Consider the following 11,377-nt stretch of genomic DNA (forward strand, 5'->3'; position numbering starts at 1 on the left):
AATATATAATAATATAACTTAGGGATTTCTACAAATCAAGTCAAATGAATAAATCGTCTGGTTCAGAGTCAAATAACAAGTGAAGTCTAAATGGATTTTTCCTTGGGTATTGTCTTAATCAATCGAATTTTCCCAAAAGATTTTCCCCAATTTCTCTCTGTGCACTCTTAGTTTAGTTAATTAATTTAGATAAACAAATCCCTTAATTTTTAGGCTAGATAATAAAAAGAAAGTAATTACTCGTACTCTTGGTTCCTTTAGGTTCGATAATCCGATCTTGCTAAAGCTATACTACTGTTCGATAGGTACACTTGCCTTCATCGTGATAATAGTTAGTTTCAAGAACAATTAATTATAAATATTTAAAACCTGTCGCGAGTATCATGTATCAAGTTTTTGGCGCCGTTGCTGGGGAACTAGGATATTAGGAACACTCAGTTTTTATCACTTTAGCCATTTTACTTTTATTGCAATTTAATTTTTTATTTTCTTTTCTAATTCTTCATTTAGTTTCTTCTGACAGGTTTTTCTAGTTTACGACCAGAAGAAACCTGTCAGGACCATTACTGTTTGATAGTGAGTCGATCGCACAGTTCGTAGAAACCGAAGAGAAATAAGGCGAAGCTTAAGATACACAGAGGAAGAGCAAGAGAACGATATTTCAACCACAACTGAGGAGATGGCTAAAAACTAAGAAAATCCGCTGCCTCCTGCGATTGCTGCTAATCAGAATCCTACTCCACGTACTATGTATGATTATGCTAAACCTTCTTTAACAGGAACTAAATCGAGCATAGTTAGGCCTACTGTTGCTGCCAATAATTTTGAACTGAAACCTAACACCATTCAAATGATCCAACAATTTGTTCAGTTTGATGGTTTGCAGGACGAGGATCCCAACGCTCACTTGGCAAATTTCATAGAATTTTGTGACACTTTTAAAATCAATGGCGTTTTTTATTACACCATTCGCCTTCTGTTGTTTCCCTTTTCGTTGAGGAATAAGGCTAAACAATGGTTGAACTTGTTACCATGAGGGTCAATCACTACTTGGGAACAATTGACTGAAAAGTTTTTATTAAAATATTTTCCACCGGCTAAAATAGCCAAATTACGTAATGATATCTCTTCTTTTATGCAGATGGATTTAGAAACACTCTACGATGCATGGGAGAGATACAAGGACCTTTTGAGAAGGTGCCCTCAACATACGCTACCACTTTGGTTACAGGTTCAAACGTTACATAATGGCATGAATCCTTCGACTCGATAAATGATCGACGCAGTCGCTAGCAGAACCATCAATAATAAGACACCTGAAGATGCTTATGAATTTATAGAAGAGATGTCACTGAATAATTATCAGTGGCAAGTCATGAGGACAAAGCCAACAGAAGTAGCCGGCATTTATAATGTCAATTCGATCACCATGCTCTCTAATCAGCTAGAACTCTTGAATAAGAAAATTGATGGTTTTCTTGGTTCTTCACAGGTTCACCCAGTAATGCAATGCGAAGCAAGTGGAGGTGGATCAAGCAATTCAGATTTCCCACCCTTTGGCCACATGGAGAAGGAGCAGTTAAATTACATGGGTAATAATCCTCGATCTCAAAATAATCCTTATAGTAATACTTACAATGCAGGTTGGAGGAACCACCCAAATTTCTCATGGGGAGGCCAAGGGAATCAGCGACCACCACCACCTCCAAGCTTCCAACAACCACCCTATCAACAAGAGAAAAAGCCGAACCTTGAGGAGATGTGAACAAAATTCATCTCGATATCAGAAACTCATTTTCAGAATACTGAGACAGCACTTAAAAATCAACAAGCATCGATCCAAGGGCTCAAAACTCAGATAGGTCAGCTCACTGAATTGATGTCCGAACGACCACAAGGTAGCTTGCCGAGTAACACTGAATCTAACCCAAGGGAGCAAATCAATGCAATTACCATTCAAGATGAGGAAGGGTTAGTTGCACATGAACCAGAACCAAGGAAAGAAACTATGGTAAGTAAAGGTAAGGGTGAGGTGGACCACAATGACCAAAAACTGGTAAATAAAGAATACAAACCTCGTGTGCCATACCCAAACGCGATAAGGAAAGACCGTACAGAAGAACAATTCAGTAAATTTCTTAAATTATTAAAGAAGTTACATATTAACTTGTCATTTATTGAAGCTCTTTCGCAGATGACAAACGCAGTCAAATTCTTAAAGGAGCTTTTAACAAATAAGTAGAAGTTGGATGAGGCGTCGCATGTGAAACTAAATGTGGTTTGCTTAGCCATACTACAGAATAAGTTGGCCAATAAATTAAAAGATCCAGGGAGTTTTACGATTCCCTATTTAATTGATAGCCTAGATGTTAATAATGCTTTTGCTGATTTAGGGGCTAGTATCAATGCCATGCCTTACAAAATGTTTAAACAACTAGTCTTGGGAAACTCAAACAAACTAGGATGAGTATTCAATTAGCCGATAAAATAATCAGATTTTCTAGGGGGATTATTGAAGATGTACTCGTTAAAATTAACAAATTTATATTCCCACTTGATTTCGTGGTTCTAGACATAGAAAAGGATAGTAACGTTCCTTTAATTTTAGGGAAGCCCTTTTTAGGAACCGCTAGAACAATAATTGATATTGGCACAGGTGTACTCACACTTCATGTGGGATATGAAACAATCATCCTTCGAGCTCGTAATTCGAGTAACACATTGAAAATTGAAGGTGGTTGTATAAATCATTCTACTAAAATTGACCATGTGGTGCAAACCTACTTTGCAGGAAATAAGTTTGAAGAACCTACACGAGCCATGTTCAAGCAACTACAAAGGACCTAGCTATGAAGAACGAAGGCTACAAATTGAGGAACTCGATGAATGGCGGACACAAAAATCGAGAACACTCGATAAACCAAAACTGAGCCAGGACGAGCTCAATACATCACCAAATCAACTTAAGGTTAGAGACAAAGTACTACTAGATGCAGCAGATCCTCGCATTACCACTTTTGAACCTAATGAAGAAATTCCTCTTACGGTACTCAGTATTTTTCAATATGGTACAGTCGAGGTAATTCACCCCAAATTCGTAACTTTTAAGGTAAACAATACTCGTCTTAAACCTTATATTGATAAAGTTGATAGTAGGGATGAGGAGTGTAAACTCCTCGAGCCACCATGATCACACACCAGAGAGGTAAGTCAAGCTTAGACTATAAATAAGTGCTTCTCGGGAGGCAACCTGAGCATTAACAGTAATGATTTATTTAAATTCTATATTTTCACATCTAACCTACTAACTGAGTCTTGAAACACAGGGTCTTACCATCCACACAGCCAGGCACACGGGCGTGCCTTAGGCCGTGCTCACACCACAAAAGAAGACACGGTCGTACGATACGGCCGTGTGAAAACATGACAAAATTTTTTCCCAACACGGGATGCGATAAGTCGCCATGACCGTGTCATAAGGCCGTGGGTGAAACTACCAAAACAACACGGGCGTGCGACACGCCCGTGTTTTGAAATCGTGGGTGAACTTTCGACACTGTCAAACTGACACGGGCATGGGCTATCATACATGGGCGTGAGAAAAGTGAACGAAGCAAGACACGGCCGTGCGACACAGCCGTGTGCACCCACACGCCCAAGGAACACGGGCGTGGGGCGAATGTCAGACGCGCCTAAATTTAAAAATCGCGAAACACACGGGCAAAAATTAAGGCACACGGGCGTGCCACACAGCCGTGTGCCCCAAAATCTATATAAACCCCTTACTATTCATCATCCCCCTCCCCAAAAATCCCTAACCCTAGCTGCCACGCCCGTGCGCTGCCTACAACACTATTTCCGGTGATGACGATGTTTAAAAACTTTTTATTTATTATTTTTATTTTCACTTTTATCTTTATTTATCTTATTTAAGTACTTTTTATTTTACTTTCCTTTATTATTATTTTAATTTTAGTTTTTATAATTTTTATTGAATAATTTATAGTTTTGACTATTTCATTATGAGTAATTATGCTTCATTATATTTCCTAAAAAGTTATTGATTCTATCACAGTTATAAAGAGCTTCAAAGCTCATCATCGCATAGGAACTAAAAACTCCACTGGAAAAGATTCTCCACGACTGCCATGTCCTACTCGACCACGACCATAGCTACTACCAGATATACTATTCTTTTGGCGCAGGACTTATGGACTAATGAACCTCTACCACCATCGGAGTATCCTCCTCCACTCTTATCATTGCCTTGGCCGATTATTCTCCATAACTCCAAATCAAGGAGTTCATTCATAATTCAGGAAGTTTCACTTCTCTCCCTATCTTATGATTATTTATCTATATTTTTCAATATATCTATCTTTGTACATTGAGGGCAATGTACCTCTTAAGTGTGGGGGGTCTTTTATATCATCATTAGAAATCCCTGAATTTTGTCTTATTCTCACGTGAATCACTCATATCACTATTAGAATGAATTTTAATTAATTTATGATTTTTATTGATATGTCTTGAATTAAAACATAGGCATTTATGCATTGATTGTTTAAACTTTAAGACATTAGGGAATCAAGCATGGTAAGATGATTTTTGAAGAATTAAAAACTTTTAGATTGTTTCCCTAAGTTTAGGTATTATCTTGAGTTGAAATTCAAAAGTTTGAACATCAAAAAGCCATAAATTTTGAGAGATCTTGAGCCTTTAGAGCATATTTTATTTCTTTCATGCTCACTTTTATTATGAGTGCGTCAATTTTGATTTGTTATTCTAGAACTTGCTTGATTAACCCGCTCACTCCACAAAAGCCTACCTTCATAATTAACCTTAGTGAACCCCTTTGAGCCTAACAAACCATTAATTGATTTACCCTCAATATTAACCCATAACTTATTATTGTTGAAATCCCCTAATTTGATCCCTATTATTTTCTCTTCTATGTATTTGACTTGTTCTTAAAAAAAAGTACTTCAATACATATTAGTAGTAATTCGTCGTTTTTGAGCTTGAGTTTTAATTCCATATTCTGAGAAGAAGCTCACTTGTATTCAACTGATCACTAGTCATTTTTCTAGCAAGGTAATTTTTCAATTCAATCTCGATTCTAACCTTTTCTTTCAGCTTTTAACCATACCCCCTAACCAAAGCCACATTCCAACCCTCTAAAAGACCTTTTTGATTGATGTATCAGCTTAATATATAGTGGTGGAGATTTGATTTTCAAGCAAGCCTATGGCAATAGCTTTTCATATTGACTAATGAGTGCTTTTATTGATGTCCTTAAACACCTTGATTAATTTGAGCGAATCTTTAGTGAGGATGTTAAACTCTGTGATATTTTGATCAAAGGTAATCACTTAGATAAGGGGAGACACCTGTGTTTTCTTGATAAAATACTCAACTTGGAATGTTTGAAACTTTGATGTAATTTTAGTTGAATTTTCAATGTATGAATACTTATGGATTATTTTGAGATATTATTGATAGAGATTATAAATTAAGAAGAATTTATTTTGATTATGAGTTGAGGATTTTGCTTGATGACAAGCAAACGCTTAAGTGTGGGGGTATTTTCTAAACCGTAATTTATACATATTTTTATCCCATGCTTAGCACATTTATGGATAGTTTCTCCTTTGATTTGGTGAATTCGATGCTCCTAATCCTTTAATTCCATGTTTTATATTTAGGTGAGCATATGAGAGTAAAAAGAGTGAGAGAGGGCCGAAAACGGAGAAAATAGAGCCACATGGGAAATCAACACGGCCTGGACTTCCTCACACGGGCGTGTCACACGGCCGTGTCTCTTTAGCAGGATCGAAGCATGACTTACACGAGTAGACTACACGCCCGTGCCTATTCAACAGCCTTGACCACAGGCTAGAGTAATCGCACATGGGCGTTGTAACACCCCAAACCCGTGACCGTCACCGGATTTGACCACGAGGTGTTACCGGGCTTACTTTACTTATTCCTCTCTTGGAAAGTTTTTTTTTGTTTTCCTTTTTCTGTTCCAGGTAGGCTAGTTAACAGCATCACTGCCACCTTAAAAATCATATCTCGAGTTCCAGAACTCGAAAATCAAATCCGTAAATTTTCCCCAAATTTAGACTCATATATTCATCCATGGATTTATTTCTATAATTTTTGGTCAGGCCAATTGGTACAGTTTATTAGTTAAAGTCTCCCCTGTTTCAGGGTTCGACTACACTGACCTTTGTGCACTACGACTTGGATATCTTCCTGTACAGGGCTCCAACACTTATGCTGTTTGTTTCTAGAGAAACTAGACTCACAAGGGAATCTGTACATATAGAGCATGACTTCTAATTCTCTCTGGTTAGTTTATAGTGAATTTTCAAAGTCGGAGCAGGGGATCCAGAAACTGTTCTGGCCCTGTCTCACGAAATCTTGAATATCTCTCAAAATACAGCTCATATGGTCATTTCATTTCGTCCATATGAAAATAGACCCATCAAGCTTAGAGTACATAATTTTATTAGCAATTAATTCCACTTCTACTATTTTTGGTGATTTTTCGATCTCATATCACTGCTGCTGTCCGCAACAGTTACTGCAGTAGACTATGCCAATTTCATGAATCTTTCCTTGGCCTTACTAATCATTCATCATACATGGCACAACTATGGCCACCTTATCAAAATTAAGGTTTCTAAGACCCGTGGCTATAGGTTCTAGCATCCCACTCAAACGACCACATAGGCCATTTTCACATGGCTTAAAGTTTACAACCCAAAATTCAACAAAACAAAATAGCCCATACATGCCAAATGTTCTCCTAGGTTGACTAAGAAGACAATACCAAAATTACTCGCCGGTGTGATGACTTCGTTGACGGCTCCGAGCACACAAAATAGACGAGTCCAAGAGACCTAAAATGGGTGACAAGAAAACATAGAGTGAGTTTATAACTCAGTAAGTCATAAGCATTCGACAGCCATCCATTAACAAAATTATCACAACATGAAACAATAAACGAGGTTAGGTACTCCATCCATGTCGAAACTATACCATAATTCCTCGGACCTTTCGGTTCAATCTCATACCAAGTCATACATCCACATTTCATATTCTATTCAATAAGATATTTGAGGCATTTTTACACACCAACTCATTTTCACCACAATCATACAATTGCAATCATCACATAGATTTAAAGCTTACCAAGCTCATCCCCGAACATGAACATAGTGCCTATTCGCCATGAGCTCAAGGTACTTACCCAATCCGCTGTCCGTGATCAACTCGATAATATCGTACACTCGGTGCCAATAGTGATGCAAAAGCATATAGTGAGTCCGCACACTTAGTGCTATATAATCACTCGCACACATAGTGCTATATAATCAAATTCGCACACTTAGTGCTGTACAAATTTTAAACCCGCACACTTAGTGCCAATCTTGTCACCGTGTCCATTTATACCCGCACACTTAGTGCCAATCTTGTCACCGTGTCCATTTATACCCGCACACTTAGTGCCGAGACCAATACTTTATGCAATTTACTACCTTTATACATTCAACGATGGCATCATTCCATACACATACATTTCCATTTACACATCAATTCATTAAACACAATTGCATATATATTATGATCATTTAAATCAATACCAAATATATGCTTAATGACTTACCTTGTGTTGGGTAAAATAGTTCCAAGTCGGCTACTCGATGACCTTCGCCTTTCCCTTGCTTGATTCTCCTCCTTTAACTCCTTGAGCTTGATTAATAAATCAACTAGTTTAATCATCTTGCTAAACATTTACAATTCAATTACACATGCATATGTATGTTTGTATATTCGGCAACTATTCTTACTAATCACCCATTTGGTCGATTATACACATAACCGAATATGCACCAAAAACTTGATTCAACATCACCTACATACTCACTTTAATGGCGAATATATACAACATCTTAGGTACTCATTCATGGGCCGATTATGCATGTTGATGTTGAGGCCAACTACATGGTTAATACCACTCATGAATGGCACACATTTTACTAGCTAATGCTTTACATATTGTAGCTCAATACACATCTATCATTTACTTCATAACCGAAACAACATCACAAGAAAATACATACTTTGAGATAATATATATATCATACCAATACATCATGTGCAAACATATATACACATATAGGTGCATGGCCGAATCTCAAGGGGTTCATACCCATCCAAACACAAATTTTTTTACCAATCAAGTAACAAGCATAAATCATGCTCATGAATGCACCATGGCCGAATACATCACAACCATACCCTTTCAACTTCGGTCATGGTTAAACAAAGAATTCAATGTCTTACTCAAGAATGCTAAAAGAAATTTCAAGAGTAGTCAATCCATCATTGCATGCATCATCAACAAGCTTCACATTTAGCATGCAATGGCTTTAACACAATAACAACCTTGGCCAAATACCATTTCCATGGCATAACAAGGACTTGAACCATGGGCTAAGATGAACATCAAGTTAGCAACCAAAACATGCATGAATCTCATGACACAACCTCATACATACCTTAATCTTGGTACAAGTATGGCCAAATCTCCTTCTAGTTCTCTTCTAAACCAAAAATGGAGCAAAAATCCCTTTCTTCCTCCTTATGATTTTCGGCCAAAAAGATGAGAAAGGATGAACACAACAATTTTTTTTTCTTCCTTCTTTCTCAACTCACGGCAAGGGGGGGATTACCACACTCACACACATTTTTTTTTCATTCTTTTATCACCCATACACTTTTGTTTATTATTTCACCCTAATGTACCAACAAAACATGTTTCATGACATGTTTAGCCCATACTCCCTTGTCATGGCCGGCCACTTCATGTTAGGGGGGAATTTGACATGCAAATCCCTTATTTTTGCATGCATTATCAACTAGTCATCACACATTTCCCCATCATACTTTCAAAGTTTACTACTAGGTCCTTTCTAGTGAAATTCACATTTATAACTCTAAATCGAAACATCAAAAATGTTACACATGAATTAACACATATTATAGGCATCAAAATAAATTATAAATTATTTTTATGCCTCAGTTTTGTGGTCCCGAAACCACATCCCAACTAGGGTCAATTTTGGGCTATCACAACTCTCCCCCACTTAAGAAATTTTCGTCCCCGAAAATCTTACCGGTAAATAGGTTTGGGTATCGCTCTTTCATAGAGTTCTCGGGTTCCCAAGGAGCTTCTTCTATCCCGTGTTTGAGCCACAACACCTTCACTAGCGGAACCCGCTTGTTTCGCAACTCTTTCACTTCACGTGCTAGGATACGAATCGGTTCTTCCTCATAACTCATATTGGCTTGAATTTCAACCTCTGATGGACTAATCACGTGCGATGGATTAGATCTATAGCGTCAAAGCATCGAAACATGAAAGACGTCGTGAATCTTTTCGAGTTCAGGGGGCAAAATCAAACGATACGCAACTGGGCCAACTTGTTCGGAGATTTCAGACGGCCCAATGAATCTCGGCTCAACTTGCCCTTACGGCCAAATCGAGTATCTTTTCCAAGGCGCAACTTTAAGAAACACTTTATCTCCCACGATACTCGATGTCTTTACGTTTGAGATCCGCGTCGACTTCGACGATCGGAGGCTATCTTCGACTTTCACGGATTACTTTCACTTTCATTCAGCATCTTTAACCAAGTCCACCCCAAAATTTTGCTTTCACCGAGCTCGTCCAACACAATGGTGTACGGCATTTACGCCCGTACAAGGCCTCGTAAGGTGCCATCTTAATACTTGATTGAAAACTATTGTTGTGCGAATTCAATCAAAGGCAAATACCGTTCCATGAACCACGAACTCGAGGACGCAACATCTCAACATATCCTCAAGTATTTGAATTATCCGCTCGGATTGACCATCGGTTTGGGGGTGAAAGGCGGTCTTGAAATGCAACTTGGTACCCAAAGCTTCTTGCAACTTCTTCCAAAATCGCGAGGTAAATCTCGGATCTCTATCCGACACGATGGAAATAGGCACCCGTGTAATCTCACAATCGAGAAGCGTACAATTCGGCTAATTTGTCCATTGAAAAATCATGCGTCGTGACGGGGACAAAGTGAGCCGACTTAGTCAATCTATCTACAACGACCCAAATCGCATCCTTCTTACTCGCTGACAATGGCAGTCCGGATACAAAGTCCATTGTGACTCGATCCCATTTCCACTCGGGTATCGTGATCGACTGAAGTAATCCTGAAGGCACTTGATGTTCCGCTTTCACTTGTTGACATATTAAACATCTCAAAACAAAGTCAGAGATGTCTCGTTTCATACCATGCCACCAAAATCGATGTTTCAAATCGTTGTACATTTTCGTACTCCCCGGGTGAATTGCCATTCGGCTACTACGGGCTTCGTTCAGAATTATCGAAATAAGTTCCGAATTCTTTGGAACACACAGACGACTTCTGAACCTCAAACAATCGTCATCATCGATTTGAAACTCTGACTCCTTGTTCGGAACACACTCAGCCCGTTTTGCAACCAACTCATCGTCGACTTTCTGAGCTTCACGAATTTGACGTATCAATAATGGTTTGGCTTTCAATTCAGCTACTAACACATTGTCGGGTAGAACAGACAAGTGTATATTCATCACTCGTAAAGTGAATAGTGATTTATGACTTAAGGCATCCGCAACCACATTAGCCTTTCCCGGGTGATAGTCAATGACCAGCTCATAATCCTTTAACATCTCGAGCCAGGGTCTTTGTCGCAGATTTAAGTCTCTTTGAGTCATCAAATATTTGAGACTTTTGTGATCCGAAAATACATGGCACTTCTCCCCAAATAGGTAGTGTCGCCATATTTTCAAAGCGAATACAATGGCAGCTAGTTCGAGATCATGGGTCGAATAATTTCTCTCATGTGGCTTCAATTGTCTCGACGCATAGGCCACAACTTGCCCTTCTTGCATCAATACGCAACCCAACCCAAGTAGGGATGCATCACTATAAATGACAAACTCTTTGCCCGATTCGGGTTGCACTAGAATTGGGGCTTCAGTCAAATAAGTTTTCAGTTGTTCGAAGCTTTTCTGACATTTCTCCGTCCATTCGAACTTAACGTCCTTTTGGAGTAACCGTCATTGGCGTAGCTATCGTTGAAAAACCTTTACAAATCGTCGGTAATAACCGCAAGCCCCAAAAAGCTCGAACCTCGGTAATATTTCTCGAGGCTTCCAATTAAGTATGGCTGAAATTTTGTTCGGTCGACTCGAATACCGATCTGCAGATACCACATGACCCAAGAAGCTAACCTCCTCAACCGAACTCACACTTGCTGAACTTAGCATATAACGCTTATC

The 11,377-nt window shown here is 38.6% G+C and overlaps 1 non-coding gene across 1 annotated transcript; it reads right to left on the minus strand.

The window, feature by feature from the left end:
* Positions 1-1,108: 1,108 nt before the first annotated feature.
* LOC128296024 (small nucleolar RNA R71) lies at positions 1,109-1,215 on the minus strand. Its single transcript, XR_008286572.1, has one exon. It is a non-coding gene; the product is annotated as a small nucleolar RNA R71 (small nucleolar RNA).
* Positions 1,216-11,377: the final 10,162 nt, after the last annotated feature.

Source organism: Gossypium arboreum, chromosome 7 (assembly GCF_025698485.1).
Source record: "Gossypium arboreum isolate Shixiya-1 chromosome 7, ASM2569848v2, whole genome shotgun sequence".
Lineage (NCBI taxonomy): Eukaryota > Viridiplantae > Streptophyta > Magnoliopsida > Malvales > Malvaceae > Gossypium > Gossypium arboreum.